The sequence below is a fragment of the Triturus cristatus genome, chromosome 4_2, assembly GCF_964204655.1.
Source record: "Triturus cristatus chromosome 4_2, aTriCri1.1, whole genome shotgun sequence".
NCBI classification, from domain to species: Eukaryota; Metazoa; Chordata; class Amphibia; order Caudata; family Salamandridae; genus Triturus; species Triturus cristatus.
The window spans coordinates 223,756,465-223,778,132 of NC_140586.1; the positions used below are offsets into that span (position 1 = coordinate 223,756,465).

General features: G+C 47.5%; 1 long non-coding RNA gene across 1 annotated transcript in view; it reads right to left on the bottom strand.

Annotated features, from left to right (window-relative positions):
- The window catches only part of LOC146833470 (uncharacterized), a 200,072-nt gene extending 179,257 nt beyond the window's left edge, over positions 1-20,815 (bottom strand). Inside the window, exons 1-2 of the long non-coding RNA XR_014960243.1 lie at positions 20,681-20,815; positions 20,137-20,285 (exon numbers count right to left, since the gene is read on the bottom strand). This is a non-coding gene — a long non-coding RNA (uncharacterized LOC146833470). The remainder of the gene's footprint in view (positions 1-20,136; positions 20,286-20,680) is intronic.
- Between the last annotated feature and the right edge of the window lie 853 nt (positions 20,816-21,668).

Below are 21,668 nucleotides of genomic sequence, written 5' to 3' on the forward strand. Positions count from 1 at the left end.
TTTATTTGTTTTTTTAAATAATCGCGGGGGTGCGCGCACCGTGCGCGCACGGTGAAAAACCAAAAAAAAATAAAAAATGTTAATACTTCGTTTATTGTAAAATAAATATATAAAAAATTATAATACATACATAACTTAGCATTTAAAAAAACGTACAAATTCACTGAAAAAACATAGGTTTCATACACGTTATAGTTAGGAATTAGCATTTAAAAAACCTTGCAAATTCACTTAAAAAACCATAGGTTTTACACATGTTATAGTTAGGTGGATATTTCACTCGTAAAAAACCAATGAAATTCCCCCGTTATAGTTAGTTCAGATAACTATAACTCGCGCGACCACCACTCTATCACAAGGATGATGTCATCAGTGATGTCATGAGTCTGTAATCACAGAAGGACGGAGTGCTGACTTTACCCTGAAAATTGCTTCGAGAAATATGCTCGTAACAAGCTGCTGGGGAGTGCGGCCTTGCCTGCGGGCAACTTTGGAGCTAGAATGTTTATGCGGCGGCCCGGCCGTAAAGGATCGCACCACCCCATATCTAAGGGGGCCATGAAGAACCAGCAGCAGGGGATTGATGTCTTACCCGTTCCTTCGGGCCCATCCAGGGCATCACAACAGTATAATCAATGTGGCTGACACGAACTTCCTTTCCCATAAGACATTGCAAGGATTCACCTAAGCAAAGCCCATCTGAGGGCGGTTAATTATAAAAGGTGTGGGCGTGTCTACTGCAACAATCTCATGTCGAGCCTCTGAAGAGGGCGGAAGGCCAGAAACGCGTCAGGCTCTACTATCGTTGACACGAGAACTGTAATCACAGACGGACGGAGTGCTGACTTTACCCTGAAAATTGCTTCGAGAAATATGCTCGTAACAAGCTGCTGGGGAGTGCGGCCTTGCCTGCGGGCAACTTTGGAGCTAGAATGTTTATGCGGCGGCCCGGCCGTAAAGGATCGCACCACCCCATATCTAAGGGGGCCATGAAGGACCAGCAGCAGGGGTTGCGGTGTTGGTGAGCATACACGGGGAAGGGGGCGGAGCGGATCCCCACCTATGGGGAAGCGGCAGGACATTCAAAATTAGTAATTTCCAAGCCGCCTGAACACTCAAAGGCATCCGATGAAGGCCATGGCGGCCGAAATGCATTATGCCGAAATCAGCCTATTAAAGTGCTTTCTGACTGTCCCCCGTGTGGCCTCTACTCTTTCCTTGGGAGGAGGTGTTTGGAGATTTTCACGGTTGCCAGCAACGTGACTTGGAGGCTCCTGCTGCGCAAGTTGGCTACGGACTTTACTGGCAGCTGCTACGGCAGCATTCGTGGGTGTCCCGAGGTATCGGGAAGGCCGTGGCACGCCTCTACCTCCAGGAGCATTTGGACGACAGTGAGATGTAGGGCGGGCTGTATTTCACACTCCTGCCCCTGCCTATAAAATGACCTGGAACATGAGGCTGCAGCGGTGTTTGGGGACTAACAGAAACACCGTGGAACTATTTAAACAGGACATAGGCTTGCTGTTACACCATTGATTGTCCTGCAAGTACCGCCATTCCACTTCGGACAGTACATCCCCCCTGCAGCACCTACCTGATGCACTCTGGGACCTGCAGTTTTTCCAATTGCGGTGTTGGTGAGCATACACGGGGAAGGGGGCGGAGCGGATCCCCACCTATGGGGAAGCGGCAGGACATTCAAAATTAGGAATTTCCAAGCCGCCTGAACACTCAAAGGCATCCGATGAAGGCCATGGCGGCCGAAATGCATTATGCCGAAATCAGCCTATTAAAGTGCTTTCTGACTGTCCCCCGTGTGGCCTCTACTCTTTCCTTGGGAGGAGGTGTTTGTAGATTTTCACGGTTGCCAGCAACGTGACTTGGAGGCTCCTGCTGCACAAGTTGGCTACGGACTTTACTGGCAGCTGCTACGGCAGCATTCGTGGGTGTCCCGAGGTATCGGGAAGGCCGTGGCACGCCTCTACCTCCAGGAGCATTTGGACGACAGTGAGATGTAGGGCGGGCTGAATTTCACACTCCTGCCCCTGCCTATAAAATGACCTGGAACATGAGGCTGCAGCGGTGTTTGGGGACTAACAGAAACACCGTGGAACTATTTAAACAGGACATAGGCTTGCTGTTACACGATTGATTGTCCTGCAAGTACCGCCATTCCACTTCGGACAGTACATCCCCCCTGCAGCACCTACCTGATGCACTCTGGGACCTGCAGTTTTTCCAATTGCGGTGTTGGTGAGCATACACGGGGAAGGGGGCGGAGCGGATCCCCACCTATGGGGAAGCGGCAGGACATTCAAAATTAGGAATTTCCAAGCCGCCTGAACACTCAAAGGCATCCGATGAAGGCCATGGCGGCCGAAATGCATTATGCCGAAATCAGCCTATTAAAGTGCTTTCTGACTGTCCCCCGTGTGGCCTCTACTCTTTCCTTGGGAGGAGGTGTTTGGAGATTTTCACGGTTGCCAGCAACGTGACTTGGAGGCTCCTGCTGCGCAAGTTGGCTACGGACTTTACTGGCAGCTGCTACGGCAGCATTCGTGGGTGTCCCGAGGTATCGGGAAGGCCGTGGCACGCCTCTACCTCCAGGAGCATTTGGACGACAGTGAGATGTAGGGCGGGCTGTATTTCACACTCCTGCCCCTGCCTATAAAATGACCTGGAACAAGAGGCAGCAGCGGTGTTTGGGGACTAACAGAAACACCGTGGAACTATTTAAACAGGACATAGGCTTGCTGTTACACCATTGATTGTCCTGCAAGTACCGCCATTCCACTTCGGACAGTACATCCCCCCTGCAGCACCTACCTGATGCACTCTGGGACCTGCAGTTTTTCCAATTGCGGTGTTGGTGAGCATACACGGGGAAGGGGGCGGAGCGGATCCCCACCTATGGGGAAGCGGCAGGACATTCAAAATTAGTAATTTCCAAGCCGCCTGAACACTCAAAGGCATCCGATGAAGGCCATGGCGGCGAAATGCATTATGCCGAAATCAGCCTATTAAAGTGCTTTCTGACTGTCCCCCGTGTGGCCTCTACTCTTTCCTTGGGAGGAGGTGTTTGGAGATTTTCACGGTTGCCAGCAACGTGACTTGGAGGCTCCTGCTGCGCAAGTTGGCTACGGACTTTACTGGCAGCTGCTACGGCAGCATTCGTGGGTGTCCCGAGGTATCGGGAAGGCCGTGGCACGCCTCTACCTCCAGGAGCATTTGGATGACAGTGAGATGTAGGGCGGGCTGTATTTCACACTCCTGCCCCTGCCTATAAAATGACCTGGAACATGAGGCTGCAGCGGTGTTTGGGGACTAACAGAAACACCGTGGAACTATTTAAACAGGACATAGGCTTGCTGTTACACCATTGATTGTCCTGCAAGTACCGCCATTCCACTTCGGACAGTACATCCCCCCTGCAGCACCTACCTGATGCACTCTGGGACCTGCAGTTTTTCCAATTGCGGTGTTGGTGAGCATACACGGGGAAGGGGGCGGAGCGGATCCCCACCTATGGGGAAGCGGCAGGACATTCAAAATTAGTAATTTCCAAGCCGCCTGAACACTCAAAGGCATCCGATGAAGGCCATGGCAGCCGAAATGCATTATGCCGAAATCAGCCTATTAAAGTGCTTTCTGACTGTCCCCCGTGTGGCCTCTACTCTTTCCTTGGGAGGAGGTGTTTGGATATATATATATATATTTTCACTGAAAAAACCATAGGTTTCACACACGTTATAGTTAGGAATTAGCATTTAAAAAACCTTGCAAATTCACTGAAAAAACCATAGGTTTCACACATGTTATAGTTAGCGGAAATTTTACTGATAAAAAACCAGTGAAATTGCCCCGTTATAGTTAGTGCTGGCAACTATAACTCACGCGACCGCAATCCTCTGCTGATGCTAATACTGTATTTAGACACTTATTTGCCCATGTCTTCTTCCATACATTTTTAGCTATACATATATTACAAATATTTTTTTTTCATAAAGACACATATGTCATCAGCAGAAGATTGCCTTTAATCACGGTATGGACAGGAAGGTTCGCCAGTGTAATGAACAGCCCTTCCTTCGCCTGACGCGTTTCGATGGACTTTCACCATCTCTTCAGAGGCGTTTTAGGAAAGGTACGCGCTTGGTAGGCAACTACTTCCTTTCATGATGTCACGACGAATGTCTTCTGGGAAACGTAGTGCCATAGTTATTTCCAACCTTAATAACGGTGCGCTGATTCCTGTAAAACTTCAGCCCAAACGTGAGCCCCAGCTTGCCTGCCAGTCCTTAATCCAAGCTCTCTGTTCCACATTGAGAGAGGTGTATCCTCTCCCGTGGCCCCCTGGGAATCATGGGGTGGTGCAAACTCGGCAGATGGGCGTCCGCCTTAACATTTCAAACACATGGTAGCCCCATGAGCTGCACTCGAATCAGAGAGAAGGTTACCAGCCTTTAATCACGGTATGGACAGGAAGGTTCGCCAGTGTAATGAACAGCCCTTCCTTCGCCTGACGCGTTTCGATGGACTTTCACCATCTCTTCAGAGGCGTTTTAGGAAAGGTACGCGCTTGGTAGGCAACTACTTCCTTTCATGATGTCACGACGAATGTCTTCTGGGAAACGTAGTGCCATAGTTATTTCCAACCTTAATAACGGTGCGCTGATTCCTGTAAAAATTCAGCCCAAACGTGAGCCCCAGCTTGCCTGCCAGTCCTTAATCCAAGCTCTCTGTTCCACATTGAGAGAGGTGTATCCTCTCCCGTGGCCCCCTGGGAATCATGGGGTGGTGCAAACTCGGCAGATGGGCGTCCGCCTTAACATTTCAAACACATGGTAGCCCCATGAGCTGCACTCGAATCAGAGAGAAGGTTACCAGCCTTTAATCACGGTATGGACAGGAAGGTTCGCCAGTGTAATGAACAGCCCTTCCTTCGCCTGACGCGTTTCGATGGACTTTCACCATCTCTTCAGAGGCGTTTTAGGAAAGGTACGCGCTTGGTAGGCAACTACTTCCTTTCATGATGTCACGACGAATGTCTTCTGGGAAACGTAGTGCCATAGTTATTTCCAACCTTAATAACGGTGCGCTGATTCCTGTAAAAATTCAGCCCAAACGTGAGCCCCAGCTTGCCTGCCAGTCCTTAATCCAAGCTCTCTGTTCCACATTGAGAGAGGTGTATCCTCTCCCGTGGCCCCCTGGGAATCATGGGGTGGTGCAAACTCGGCAGATGGGCGTCCGCCTTAACATTTCAAACACATGGTAGCCCCATGAGCTGCACTCGAATCAGAGAGAAGGTTACCACACCTCTCTCAATGTGGAACAGAGAGCTTGGATTAAGGACTGGCAGGCAAGCTGGGGCTCACGTTTGGGCTGAATTTTTACAGGAATCAGCGCACCGTTATTAAGGTTGGAAATAACTATGGCACTACGTTTCCCAGAAGACATTCGTCGTGACATCATGAAAGGAAGTAGTTGCCTACCAAGCGCGTACCTTTCCTAAAACGCCTCTGAAGAGATGGTGAAAGTCCATCGAAACGCGTCAGGCGAAGGAAGGGCTGTTCATTACACTGGCGAACCTTCCTGTCCATACCGTGATTAAAGGCTGGTAACCTTCTCTCTGATTCGAGTGCAGCTCATGGGGCTACCATGTGTTTGAAATGTTAAGGCGGACGCCCATCTGCCGAGTTTGCACCACCCCATGATTCCCAGGGGGCCACGGGAGAGGATACACCTCTCTCAATGTGGAACAGAGAGCTTGGATTAAGGACTGGCAGGCAAGCTGGGGCTCACGTTTGGGCTGAATTTTTACAGGAATCAGCGCACCGTTATTAAGGTTGGAAATAACTATGGCACTACGTTTCCCAGAAGACATTCGTCGTGACATCATGAAAGGAAGTAGTTGCCTACCAAGCGCGTACCTTTCCTAAAACGCCTCTGAAGAGATGGTGAAAGTCCATCGAAACGCGTCAGGCGAAGGAAGGGCTGTTCATTACACTGGCGAACCTTCCTGTCCATACCGTGATTAAAGGCTGGTAACCTTCTCTCTGATTCGAGTGCAGCTCATGGGGCTACCATGTGTTTGAAATGTTAAGGCGGACGCCCATCTGCCGAGTTTGCACCACCCCATGATTCCCAGGGGGCCACGGGAGAGGATACACCTCTCTCAATGTGGAACAGAGAGCTTGGATTAAGGACTGGCAGGCAAGCTGGGGCTCACGTTTGGGCTGAATTTTTACAGGAATCAGCGCACCGTTATTAAGGTTGGAAATAACTATGGCACTACGTTTCCCAGAAGACATTCGTCGTGACATCATGAAAGGAAGTAGTTGCCTACCAAGCGCGTACCTTTCCTAAAACGCCTCTGAAGAGATGGTGAAAGTCCATCGAAACGCGTCAGGCGAAGGAAGGGCTGTTCATTACACTGGCGAACCTTCCTGTCCATACCGTGATTAAAGGCTGGTAACCTTCTCTCTGATTCGAGTGCAGCTCATGGGGCTACCATGTGTTTGAAATGTTAAGGCGGACGCCCATCTGCCGAGTTTGCACCACCCCATGATTCCCAGGGGGCCACGGGAGAGGATACACCTCTCTCAATGTGGAACAGAGAGCTTGGATTAAGGACTGGCAGGCAAGCTGGGGCTCACGTTTGGGCTGAATTTTTACAGGAATCAGCGCACCGTTATTAAGGTTGGAAATAACTATGGCACTACGTTTCCCAGAAGACATTCGTCGTGACATCATGAAAGGAAGTAGTTGCCTACCAAGCGCGTACCTTTCCTAAAACGCCTCTGAAGAGATGGTGAAAGTCCATCGAAACGCGTCAGGCGAAGGAAGGGCTGTTCATTACACTGGCGAACCTTCCTGTCCATACCGTGATTAAAGGCTGGTAACCTTCTCTCTGATTCGAGTGCAGCTCATGGGGCTACCATGTGTTTGAAATGTTAAGGCGGACGCCCATCTGCCGAGTTTGCACCACCCCATGATTCCCAGGGGGCCACGGGAGAGGATACACCTCTCTCAATGTGGAACAGAGAGCTTGGATTAAGGACTGGCAGGCAAGCTGGGGCTCACGTTTGGGCTGAATTTTTACAGGAATCAGCGCACCGTTATTAAGGTTGGAAATAACTATGGCACTACGTTTCCCAGAAGATATTCGTCGTGACATCATGAAAGGAAGTAGTTGCCTACCAAGCGCGTACCTTTCCTAAAACGCCTCTGAAGAGATGGTGAAAGTCCATCGAAACGCGTCAGGCGAAGGAAGGGCTGTTCATTACACTGGCGAACCTTCCTGTCCATACCGTGATTAAAGGCTGGTAACCTTCTCTCTGATTCGAGTGCAGCTCATGGGGCTACCATGTGTTTGAAATGTTAAGGCGGACGCCCATCTGCCGAGTTTGCACCACCCCATGATTCCCAGGGGGCCACGGGAGAGGATACACCTCTCTCAATGTGGAACAGAGAGCTTGGATTAAGGACTGGCAGGCAAGCTGGGGCTCACGTTTGGGCTGAATTTTTACAGGAATCAGCGCACCGTTATTAAGGTTGGAAATAACTATGGCACTACGTTTCCCAGAAGACATTCGTCGTGACATCATGAAAGGAAGTAGTTGCCTACCAAGCGCGTACCTTTCCTAAAACGCCTCTGAAGAGATGGTGAAAGTCCATCGAAACGCGTCAGGCGAAGGAAGGGCTGTTCATTACACTGGCGAACCTTCCTGTCCATACCGTGATTAAAGGCTGGTAACCTTCTCTCTGATTCGAGTGCAGCTCATGGGGCTACCATGTGTTTGAAATGTTAAGGCGGACGCCCATCTGCCGAGTTTGCACCACCCCATGATTCCCAGGGGGCCACGGGAGAGGATACACCTCTCTCAATGTGGAACAGAGAGCTTGGATTAAGGACTGGCAGGCAAGCTGGGGCTCACGTTTGGGCTGAATTTTTACAGGAATCAGCGCACCGTTATTAAGGTTGGAAATAACTATGGCACTACGTTTCCCAGAAGACATTCGTCGTGACATCATGAAAGGAAGTAGTTGCCTACCAAGCGCGTACCTTTCCTAAAACGCCTCTGAAGAGATGGTGAAAGTCCATCGAAACGCGTCAGGCGAAGGAAGGGCTGTTCATTACACTGGCGAACCTTCCTGTCCATACCGTGATTAAAGGCTGGTAACCTTCTCTCTGATTCGAGTGCAGCTCATGGGGCTACCATGTGTTTGAAATGTTAAGGCGGACGCCCATCTGCCGAGTTTGCACCACCCCATGATTCCCAGGGGGCCACGGGAGAGGATACACCTCTCTCAATGTGGAACAGAGAGCTTGGATTAAGGACTGGCAGGCAAGCTGGGGCTCACGTTTGGGCTGAATTTTTACAGGAATCAGCGCACCGTTATTAAGGTTGGAAATAACTATGGCACTACGTTTCCCAGAAGACATTCGTCGTGACATCATGAAAGGAAGTAGTTGCCTACCAAGCGCGTACCTTTCCTAAAACGCCTCTGAAGAGATGGTGAAAGTCCATCGAAACGCGTCAGGCGAAGGAAGGGCTGTTCATTACACTGGCGAACCTTCCTGTCCATACCGTGATTAAAGGCTGGTAACCTTCTCTCTGATTCGAGTGCAGCTCATGGGGCTACCATGTGTTTGAAATGTTAAGGCGGACGCCCATCTGCCGAGTTTGCACCACCCCATGATTCCCAGGGGGCCACGGGAGAGGATACACCTCTCTCAATGTGGAACAGAGAGCTTGGATTAAGGACTGGCAGGCAAGCTGGGGCTCACGTTTGGGCTGAATTTTTACAGGAATCAGCGCACCGTTATTAAGGTTGGAAATAACTATGGCACTACGTTTCCCAGAAGACATTCGTCGTGACATCATGAAAGGAAGTAGTTGCCTACCAAGCGCGTACCTTTCCTAAAACGCCTCTGAAGAGATGGTGAAAGTCCATCGAAACGCGTCAGGCGAAGGAAGTGCTGTTCATTACACTGGCGAACCTTCCTGTCCATACCGTGATTAAAGGCTGGTAACCTTCTCTCTGATTCGAGTGCAGCTCATGGGGCTACCATGTGTTTGAAATGTTAAGGCGGACGCCCATCTGCCGAGTTTGCACCACCCCATGATTCCCAGGGGGCCACGGGAGAGGATACACCTCTCTCAATGTGGAACAGAGAGCTTGGATTAAGGACTGGCAGGCAAGCTGGGGCTCACGTTTGGGCTGAATTTTTACAGGAATCAGCGCACCGTTATTAAGGTTGGAAATAACTATGGCACTACGTTTCCCAGAAGACATTCGTCGTGACATCATGAAAGGAAGTAGTTGCCTACCAAGCGCGTACCTTTCCTAAAACGCCTCTGAAGAGATGGTGAAAGTCCATCGAAACGCGTCAGGCGAAGGAAGGGCTGTTCATTACACTGGCGAACCTTCCTGTCCATACCGTGATTAAAGGCTGGTAACCTTCTCTCTGATTCGAGTGCAGCTCATGGGGCTACCATGTGTTTGAAATGTTAAGGCGGACGCCCATCTGCCGAGTTTGCACCACCCCATGATTCCCAGGGGGCCACGGGAGAGGATACACCTCTCTCAATGTGGAACAGAGAGCTTGGATTAAGGACTGGCAGGCAAGCTGGGGCTCACGTTTGGGCTGAATTTTTACAGGAATCAGCGCACCGTTATTAAGGTTGGAAATAACTATGGCACTACGTTTCCCAGAAGACATTCGTCGTGACATCATGAAAGGAAGTAGTTGCCTACCAAGCGCGTACCTTTCCTAAAACGCCTCTGAAGAGATGGTGAAAGTCCATCGAAACGCGTCAGGCGAAGGAAGGGCTGTTCATTACACTGGCGAACCTTCCTGTCCATACCGTGATTAAAGGCTGGTAACCTTCTCTCTGATTCGAGTGCAGCTCATGGGGCTACCATGTGTTTGAAATGTTAAGGCGGACGCCCATCTGCCGAGTTTGCACCACCCCATGATTCCCAGGGGGCCACGGGAGAGGATACACCTCTCTCAATGTGGAACAGAGAGCTTGGATTAAGGACTGGCAGGCAAGCTGGGGCTCACGTTTGGGCTGAATTTTTACAGGAATCAGCGCACCGTTATTAAGGTTGGAAATAACTATGGCACTACGTTTCCCAGAAGACATTCGTCGTGACATCATGAAAGGAAGTAGTTGCCTACCAAGCGCGTACCTTTCCTAAAACGCCTCTGAAGAGATGGTGAAAGTCCATCGAAACGCGTCAGGCGAAGGAAGGGCTGTTCATTACACTGGCGAACCTTCCTGTCCATACCGTGATTAAAGGCTGGTAACCTTCTCTCTGATTCGAGTGCAGCTCATGGGGCTACCATGTGTTTGAAATATATATATATATATATATATATATTCATATATGTTTTTCACATATATGTGTATATATTATTTCCAGGGTCCCCGCGCATGGGCGGGAATATTCATGTGCTTTTGACTTTGATGAGGATACTCCCGGAAGAGAACTAGGATTACAGGTAAGTAACTTATCCAACAGGTCCCTCAGTGTCTGACAGTCGCCTGTGTCCAGGTAGGCAGAGTCTGAAATAGGTAAAGCACCCAGGGTAGCGCATTCATTTGATCACATTTATACGCCCAGCCAGGATATTTACAAGGGCTTCAATTATCTCTGGCCTACACTGATTGCGTGCCGCAAGGCCGGCCAGTTCGTCTGTATCCAACCCTCAAGATGTGATGTAATATTGATGCCTAGATAGCGGAGAGAACGCTGGGCCCAGCTAAAGGGAGCCAGAGATTGCAAGGATGAGGTTAGGGTGTCCGGGACAATGATATTGAGGGCATGTGATTTATCCAGGTTAACTTTGAAACCCAAAACCTGCTCAAAGGCCTCAAGTAGGCAAACTACCTCTAGAAGTGAGTCAGAGGGGTTTGTGAGGGTGAGGAAGAGGTCATCAGCAAACAGGTGCACTTTACGGGAGGTACCACCAAAACGATCAAAGAGATCCCGAAGGCTACCCAGATCTGGATGACCTTCAGTTCCATCACTAGGGCAAATAGAAGTGGGGATAGCGGACACCCCTGCTTCATTCCGCGCTTGATCCATATGGATCCGTTTAGGCGAAGGAAGGCCGAAGGAAAGGAATAGGCTGTCATTATCATAGCGATCATCTGCATGCCCAGTACGAGCCTGTGCAGTACCTCTCATAAAGGCCCCGCTCACCCGGTCAAAAGCCTTCTCCACGTGAAGTGAGAGAAGGAGTGAGGGAATATTTGCATCAGGTGAGCAAGACAAAGTCCGCTCCTTGACAATTGTGAATGAAGCCCACCTGGTATGGATCAATAAGGGATAGGAGCAGGGGTTCCAGATGCTGAGCGAGGACCTTAGTGTAGAGTTTGACGTCTGTGTTCAACAGCGTAATGGGGTGGTAGACAGAAGCGTAGTTGGTGGGATCTTTCCCAGGTTTAGGAATGAGTACAATTTCAGCCCCACACATGCTGGGTCCAGGGTGCTATAGGGCCCAAAGGAGTTAAACAGCTGTGTTAGGTGATTTACAAAAAGCAGTAGGAACATTTTATAGAAAGTGACAGGGATGCTGCTAGGTTCTGGAGACTTTTCCACAGTCATTGTTTGGAGGGCCTTCCGAATTTCTTCGTGTGAGATGGGAGCTTGAAGGAGTTCTAAATGAGTGTGGGAGATAGGCGTCCAATCACAGCCACATAAATACTCTTGTATGTTGGAGGGTTGCTCTTCATCCTGTCTGACAGGGTTTGGTAGAAGTCTTGGAACACTTTATGTTTGACACTTTATGTCTGATGCTTTATGTCGGGTTCCATTATTGCCCAGTTGCCATCTTGGAGTTTGAGCCTGGCAATGTCCATTTTAGGCCTCTGGAGGTGAACTTGAGGTACCAGAAGTGTCCCACCTTGTCCCCTTTGCCATAAAAATGCTGCTCCAAGGAGAGCAGGGAGTGCTCAGCCTGGTTCATTCCGTGGGATCTGAGTGGGCATGCCAGATAGCTAGATTCCTGCAGGTAGTCTTAGTTGCATCGTGTTTATCTTGTCGTTCCAGCGCCTTTATATCAGTGATGAGAGTCTTCCAAGAGCCATGACCCCCAGGACCTATCAATATCGAGTGTGATGAGGGAACCCCTGATCATGGCTTTGAAAGCATCCAGTAGGGTTTGTGGGGAGCAATAAGGATGAGCATTATTTTGAAACTATTCCTCAATAGGCTTAGCCACTATATCCCTATGCATCAGGTTTTGTAGGATATGGGGTTGTAGCCGCCACTACGTGGAATTGCCTGGTTGGCCTCGGTCTCCAGTCCATTGTATCTCCACATGAGTTTGGTCTGAAATACAGATAATGAAGATATCCTGTCATCGCATTCGTCAGGGGATTGCGTGGCTAACTAGGATAAAGTTGATTTGTGTGTAAGAGGTGTGCACATGGGAGCAAAAGGTGTCATCTTGTATGTCGGAATACGTGGGTCGCCAAGCATCAACTAGATGAAGCTCAGTGATTTCCTTTTTAATGAGGGCTGACATCACACCCTTCCCTGGTACAAGGCATGATTTATGCCCAGAGAAGGATCCCAAACCAGTTTAAAGATGCACTCCCACTATGACGCCTCCTTCTCTTCCAGAGGATCCTCATCAATAGTCATAAGCACTGAATATTCTCGCCCATGTGCGGTTCCCCGGAAATAATAAAAAATTATATATGAAAAACATATATATACAGCTATATATATATATATATATATATATATATATATATATATATATATATATATATATATATATATATATATATATATATTTACATATATCAGTTTTTCTCATACCAATGCAGCCCCCAAAGAGGCTAAACAATGCAAAAAACTGGCTCCGTTCCTTTAAGGCAGCCATGACCCCCAGCTTCCCATCATGCCTCAGGGGTGACAGTTAGGTCAGTTGTTCTTTCCGGCTCCTTCAGTCAGGACCCTGGATTCCACAGCTCTGTCCTTTTTGACTTTTTTGTCAAAATTATCTAAACTTTTTAAGGTTTTCTACTTTTCACTCGACGTATTTTTTGTCTTTGAGTGAAGAGTGACCATTTTTTTGGCAGAAAGTGTTTTTATTTCTGCAGAATGCCTTTCACTTTTTGACCCTTGCCCCTCCTGTGGCAAGAAGAATGCCAAGACTGACACACATCCTCTGTGTATCTTCTGCCTCCCTGACTCTCAATTTCCAGAGAACTGTCAACATTGTAAAAAAATTGTCCAGAAGAACTCTCAAGGATAGAGAGAGAATTTGGTTACATAGACTCTCTGAAAGAGGTAGGTCTCCTGTGAGGCAGAAGAAAAAAAGACCACAAACGACGTCGAGGAGAAAGATACCGATCAGTTCACCTTTGGCGTTGGGATCGGCGTCGAACCTACCACCGGCGAAGAAGTAGATTTCGTTGTCGAAGTCTTCAGCGGTGCAGTCGCATTGTTCAACTCCAAGATCAAAGACGGCGGCTTCAACGTTGAGTCAGGTAAATGACCCTCTGTTGGCGTCAACCAGGTGATGATCAACGTCGAGGAACAGGTCTTCATCGGCGTTGGCCAAACGTTCGACGTTGAGACAGGACACTCCGTCTCTGCACATACTTGAGCGGTCGACGTCGAGGCACAAGTCTCCGTTAAGATCTGTACCTAGATCATCGACGTCGAGACATAAAACGCTGTCTCCAGCGTCGAAGCAGGGGACTCCGTTGGCTTCATCCCAGAAAAGATCGACGTCGAGACATCAGTCTTCGGCCCACAGGTGTTTAATGCCGAGGCAGAGGTCTCCTTAAACGTCAGCGCAGAGACACTTGTCGTCAAGACGGTCGACGTGGAGACAGAGGTCTCCGTCGAGGTCATCTCGGAGATGGTTGATGTCGAGGCAGAGGACTCCGTCGACAATACCACAAATGCATTCGGCGTCGAGACAGCGGTCTCCGTCGACGTCGAAGCAGCGGCGTTCACCATTGAGACAAAGGACTCTGTCAGCGTCCAGACTCGGACGTTCGCCGTCGAAGCACAAATCTGCTACAGACTCACACTCAGTGAGTTGTTCTCCGTCGCCATCACCGACGCCGAGAGCAGAATCTCACCGCACGTTGTCAAGCCGGTCTTCTTCAATGTCACATAGCCAGGCTTCGTCACCTGTATGAACCCATCCAGCTGAGGATCCTGCAAGAACGGGGAAGAAAAAATCTCCTTCTGCACATCGCTCACGTTCACAGGAGGCTCCTGCGCAGGAAGAGAGGCGATAATCTCCATCAGTACATCTCTCTCCCAGATGATTGTTACCTTTGCATAACTGGCGCAAAGCTGACGCTCCACAAACGGGAGGTGCTCAGGACTATTCCAGTCCATTACACAGGTCTCCTCTAACCCGTCTCGTGCAAGCAGCGGGTCTCCCTCCTACTACTCCATCGAGGGGTAGAGATCGCACACATACTCCTGCTCGCTCTTTAAGTAGAAGATCCAGGTCTCGAGAGCAAAGGAGAAGACACAGGTCTCCAACAAGTTCACCCTCTTCCACCCATTCCTCGAAGAGGGACTACTCCCCGACTCTCACAGACAGCCCACCGTCGAGAATCACTCCGGTGGATGGCGTCATTACTTTTCACGATGTTCTATCCAGAGGGGCAAACAAGTTAAACATCTCTATGCCTACTCAGCAAAGCTCGTCCTCAGTCATATTTGAGACTTTGCATCAGCAGCCAAGCCATTGCTACCTCTGGTCCCGGGTCTGCTCCAGCCAGTAATGGACATATTTCTAAAGCCAGCGACTCTCAAGCCCGCGCCAGCGAGAATCGTGAAAAAATACAGGCCGCCTGAAGAAGACCCTTTATTCCTCAGATCTGAACCTCCACCAGATTCCGTTATTAAAGCTGCGGCCAAGAAAACACACGCAGTTGCCTCCTCATCTACAGTTCCACCAGATAAGGAGAGCAGAGCACAGGATGCATGGGGGAGAAAGGTCTGTGGCACGTCAGCCTCCATGATGAAAGTCTCCAGCGCTTTGGCCCTGTTGGAGCGCTATGATAGATCTTTGTTTGACTCTCTGCAGAGGTTCACAGAGAGGCTACCAAGGGAAGACCGCAGAGATTTTGAGGAAATTGTGCAAGAAGGCAGCTTGGTGGCAAACCAAATGATCAGCGCCGCAGCTGATGGAGCAACGATGTCTGTGCATTCCTATGCACATGGAATCAGCGCCAGAAGATCATCCTGTCTCCATCTTACTGTACTTAAACCGGAAGCGCAGGCCCGGATTCTCAATCTCTCTTTCACAGGCTCATCCTTGTTTGGCACCATGCTGCTAAGAAAAACCACCTGCCTACAAGCTTAGGATATATATGAGCCCAGAATGGGTCAAAACAATACAAACAAAACAACACCAGAGCTGGCAATGGAACGAAATCAAAAGCAAACTAGTAAATAGACAATTGATTGCAAAATACCAATATATTTTAATGTAATAATTCAAGATAACTAATCAGTAAATATCAATTTTTTCATACCAATAAAATAAATACACAATACAAAAAATATATATACAAGTCCCACACTAAATAAACCAAAAAATCAATTATACCTACATTAGTTCCCACAACATACTCATTTTCTCATCATAAATTCAACATAATCATACATAGTAATTCATAAACAAGTTTAAAATAATCTGAATCCAATGAGGATAACAGATCATAGAATCTCGTGTTTCCTCCAAATCGTCGATGGAGGCAAATTCTCCAAATAGACACAAGACAATAAACGCCAACGCGCATTTCGGTGTTCGGCCCAAGACGGGCTACACCTTCGTCAGGGCAGTAGATGTAAAAGTTGTGTGGGACACACAATTGCACCTGAAACAATCAAGATGCAGAAAAGAATAACTTAAGTAGCACATTCAGTTTATACATGCTTTGGCAAGCCATTTACAGCTATACAAAAAATCAAATAATATATTCAATGGAGTCAAGGGATCAAATAAAGGTATAAAACCAAAGTCAGCCGTGGCGGTGTCCAGAATAAATGGATAATAGTTAGGATGTCAAGATTTAGGAATAAAAGTGCACCAAAGAAACCTTTAAGAATATAAGAACCCATAAATAGATAAGATACAATACAGATACCCACACCAGTGAGGCGAATAAGACATAAACAGAAAACGAGTGAACAAAAAAGGTAAGAATAAATAAGATTGGACAGCCAAAGGGAGAGAAACAATACCTTGGCTGGGAAAATGGCATCAGTTTAGGCCAGGGGTCTCCAACCGGTCGATCGCGAGCTACCGGTAGCTCGCGGAGACCCTTTGAGTAGCTTGTGATGCTTGCGGCTGAATTTAGTAGCCCTTTAGTGTTATTTGGGCTTTTTAGACTGCTTGCAAGCTCTGTTGCCCGCCCTCACCCAAACCAGCTGCTCAGATTGGCTTTAAGCTTAGCTGGAACAGGGCAGGCCGGGCCGAAGAGGATGACGTGCCTCTCCTTTCTAAACAGATCAGCGCCTTCTTGTACCTCGTGACCAAGCATCTATGCGCCCCCTGCCTTTTCCTCATGGGCACCGCGCTCATTGTGAGAGTCACGAGTACGGAGGGTGCTAGTGCGGAGCTGCATTAGGCGAGGCAGGGCAGAGCAGCTGTTTGCCGGTCGCGCAAGCCGTATAGAACTGCCGGGACCCGCGCCATCTGCCCTTTTCAGCAGTACAGCCTGCCACTTTACCTTCACCAGAGCAGCAGGTAAGCCGGCGTGGGAGCACACCCAGAACAATTCTGAAGTCTTTAATTATAATTACAGTCGACTGCACGCAAAAAGCACAACACGTTCGAATTTGCAGCTGCTGCCATTTTTTCACAAAAAGCAGTTAATCTGTGATGGCCCCATTCTCCACGCTTTCCACTTCTCATACTGCCACTTCCTCCGGCTTCCCCTCCCCTCTATCTCCCTGGGGACAGTAGTTATTTAGCCCACTATTCCGGTTATCGTTATCTCGTGAGCCTGGCTGTAAACTTGCAACAGGATGAAAGAAAAAAAAACCTGTGATGCACCTTTAACAGCTAAATGTTAATTTATGTCACTATATGTTTGTTTTTCTGTGCCACTTGTCAACTGTATGTACATATTATTCTCTCACTTCACTTCATTGCCACTGGGCGATGGTACTTCCCATTATGTATATTGAAGTGATACGTGTTTATTCTGCGAGCATGCTGGTGCCAAGTAGTCAGAAGCACTGGCTAATGACGTGCATATTATCGATTTCCACTTGGTATGTTATAGCAGACTGCACCTAATGGTGGTTTTTGTGATGAGATGGCTATCTGCCACTTTGTGTGATTTAGTCAACGGCCCAATGAAATGAAGCATGCGCTATTGGCTATCCGATTGGGTGTGACTTTGTGGCTGGGTGCCGCAACGAAGTACTTCCTTTGGTATCTCTCATGCTGGGTGTTAAGTCCGTTGTTCACCCACATCTAATTGTAACCTTTTGGTAGGTTTAATTTTCTTTTTATTTCACCATGTTTATATACTAGTATTGTGCTCATAAAGAAAGTACGGTATTTTGCCTGAAGTACACCATGCATTTAGTAAACTCTGCAGTAAATGTATGTAGTATATTTTCTCTTATGATGATGTGGGGCTTATAAGTCACCCTTACTCCAATCATGGTTATATCTTTTGACAAAGACGGCATTGGTAGAAATGCGTCAAGCTAAATAAACTTTACTCGGCTTGAACCTGTAAAATCACTTCTTAATGAACTGCCTCCACTTTACCTCCCCTCCGACCCCCGTCCAACCTCGGCCATCAACCCCTCCTTCATAGAACAGACCTGATTTTGAATGCATATTGTAGAAGTGATTGCTTTCAAACGGACATGTTAGGCCAGGAGAAATTAATGGTGTTGCTAAATTCGATAAAACGGCTAATAATATATACCGATTTGGAGTAAAATTTAGTGCTGGGTTACAATTAACACCCCAAAAAATGTAAGTGAATTACAAAAGTTATTGGTGAGGGAGCGTGTGTGGGTAGGGGGTAGGGGTGACACCTCACAGTCAGCTTTGGCAATTCTGAAGTACAAACTCTATTTAGGGACGGATCGACTCTAACACAGTTTGCCTGCCCTTTCCTCTCAGATGCGGGGTGAATTCAGATTAGAGCAGAGCAGAGAGGTCCGTCAAGTCAAGTGTTTGAATTGAGAGCTCATAAAGGAGCACGGCTCGGGAGTGACATGGACCACACACTGACGGGGAGGTGGTGGCTGGGTCAGCTCGGCTCTCCCTGCAACAAATGGGCTACCTACTGATTGGGAAAATCAGAGGACGAGAATTGTCAGTGTCAGGAAGGGCTTGTCTTTTAGTTACTGGTTTGAAGGATGGTAGGGCCAACTCGGCGTGACATCTTTTGAGAACAGTAAAGTATCGATGAGTTGGGTGCAAACATAAATGGTAAAATCGAGTACTGAAACATGCTGGTAACAAAAACAGAAAGGAAAAGAAGTGAAAAGCTAAGAAACAGGCATTCACATTTAAGTTTTTACATTTAAATGTGGCAGGTTCATTGACAGAATGTGCCGCAAGCAAATGTGCAGCTAGTCTTAATTACAATTCCTATTTTCTGTGCAGATGAGATAGTAAAGTTAATATTTAAAATGGAAATGTGTCTCTGACATCTTCAGACAGCATCCATGTAACAAACAAGGCCTGCCAATTACAGCGCAGAGGGGGTGTTGCTATGTGTGAGGACTTGACCAGGCCACTAAGGCTTGCTAAGCTAAGCCATCAGGACAGCCTCGGGCAGTCAGTGCACTCTTTGGTGGGAGGGGTGAGTAGGGGGGTCGAATTCTCAGGTGGGGCTCCCCATTTTGGGAAGATTTTGTTCCTTTTGTCCAAACAGCCCATTGGGAAAGAATTCCATAACAATAGTATCACTGCCCTGAAGACTAGTTCACACAACCAGGTGTCATTATTAGCCAATGGCTGCTGGGTAAACTAAGACCAGAGGAGCGCAGGTTAAGGTTAACGTTACTAAGCTTAAGGTTACCAAGCAATTCACTGCAGGGCAGCGGAAACCGGAGTCTGTTGCCTTAATCCTCACCACAAGGTTAGTGTTTTTCCCCACTTAAACACGCTCCATGCCTTGCTGAGATCAACAGTTGTAACCCACAAATGTCCGTCTTATATTCTGCTGGGTGTTTGACTTACAGTGAACAAACCAAAGTGCAGCACAGAATTATCCACAAAATCCTTTGTTTTATTCAAACGTGTGTTTATGCAGTTACCCAGCAGGAGTGGATGTAGTAGTAGTAGTCTATATGGTGATTCTTTTTAAGACGATCTATGTCCAGTCCAGTACAGTCCTGGGGAGAGTGGACAGTTTATGCTGGCTGTGCACGTGTGGGAGGAGACTGATGCTTGTATGTACATTGTGGCCTGGAAACACAACACTAAAGAGTGAATGGCGAGATCCTGCATGCATATCGCCATGAGTCCTGTGACAGTTCTCATGATGCTGTTTAGCGCTATTATACCTTATTCTGGGGATCATATTTAGCAAACTTTCACATAGGGCAGCAAGCCACCTTGCTGCGCTAAGGTAAAGGGCAGGAATGCGCTGTATTTAACATTATATGACGCATTCCTTTCCCTGCACTGGCACGCAAATTGCTGCCTAGTGCCAACACAGGCACCGCGTGCTGTGGTGCAAGAGTGCCTGCGTTGCAGATGGAATTGTTTTTGCGCAGGAAGGGGCACTTTCTTGCACAAAAACAATCCTCTGAGAGGGAATTCTTAAGTATTGTGTTCAAACGACAGTATGGGCTCTGAAGAAATTAGGCTTAATGTCAATGAAACTGGGCGTGGGAGGTCTCTCAGAAAAATGCGCGAGTTGCTTGGGGTTTAGTAGCTCATGACGATTTTCACTGGACAGAAGTAGCTCTCACTACACAAAAGGTTGGAGACCCCAGGCTTAGGCCTTTAGATAGAGCAAATATCAGGACCACATTGGGCTCAAAGGGATAAAGTTCTAAGAAATATAGAGTAAAAAAATATATATAATCAAAAAACATCATGGGATGAAGTGTATAGGAAGGTCAATACATTTATCAAACAGCGCTTACCCAATGAGTACAAAATGTAGAAAGCTCCTAAGAAATTCTGGATATGAGAGGCTTGACAGGCAATGCTGAGGGGGAGAAAGACATTTTTTCCCGGTTGGTAGATTCAAAATGTGAACACAAGGGTTCATCCCTCGATGGATCAAGAATTTCTACACAACAAAAAAAAGGAAATAGGAAATAATAAAAAAAAACTATGAAGTAATGAGCCAAAGAATACATGGGGGAATGCACAAAACGATAAAAACAAGAGGCTAAGGAAAAGGGAGCCAAGATAATATATAAACTCCGGTCAGCGTAGACAAAAAGTAAATGTTTGTTGTTCAATAAAACAGGTACCGGGGAAGTTTAGGAAAAAAGGGGGAAGGGAAATGGGAAATGGGAAAGGGGACGGATGCCCTCCGCAATGGTGTTTAAAGTGTGTATAAATCCCAAACTGATAAAGCCGGAACAAAGGTAACGGTTAAGAGTCAAGTGATGTTTAAAAAGAAAGAACCGTCCTGAAGATCTAAGACGCCAGATATATGAGATAGACACACAAACTTACCGAGGGTAGTCATAAGCTGTATCGGCAGATAAGGAAACCAGAGCGTGGTGTCGGGTACTCTACTTCCGTACGCCTGTCTCAAAACACCGATATGGTTGGAAGTATTTAAATCCTTTTAGAAAGCAATGATACAAGTCTAGTGGGGGTGGACTGGCCGAAGGTGGCAGTCATAGAAATAGGACAACCTCCCAGATATCCAAATCCAGGGCAAGGCGGCGGCCATATTGGAAAGGGGAACGGGGGATGTATAAATATAAGGAATAATAGTAAAGGATTCATGTACTTCAAAGCAAAGCACCAATCTCATTACGGAATAGGCAAAAGCAATAAACCTAGTTCAAACAGGGACAAAGAAAAAAAAGGAAATTACAAAGAGTTCAGCAGAGATAAACCACAAAATTATGGAATTATATAATCGCATTTTCCCAAGGACAGATTTCATTAAGGCCTTGGGCTACAGAATTCCAAAAATAAATCCAAAAGACTTCTCTCTTTTTTCTGATAATGGTGGGATCCTTGCCGATAGGTGTTCTGATTCTCTCCAGGATCGACCATTTGAGATCAAATTCCGTGTGGCCACATTTGGTCCAGTGGGTAACCAAAGGGGCTGAAAGTTTCTTGGTGCGAATGTTGGACTTGTGTTCTCCCATTCTAGTTCTACACTTCCTGCCTGATTCACCAATATACGCCAGATTGCAAGGGCAGAGAATGACATAGATGATATTGGAGGTACGACGGTTAGTAATTTCAGGCAAAGATATGCTTCGTTCATTGATATTGATGGTATGCCCTACAATGGCATTAGGGCAGGCATGACAAGAGCCGCATCGGTGATTCCCCTTGACAGGTGAAAGGCCAGTGATGGATTTCTGGCGAAGGGGCGGATTATCAGCAATTTTCCTTTGACCAGATAATTTTTAAGATTTTTGTTCCTCCTAAATGCAAAAAGAGGTTTGGACAGTTTATCACAATCATCAGTGTTCAAAAG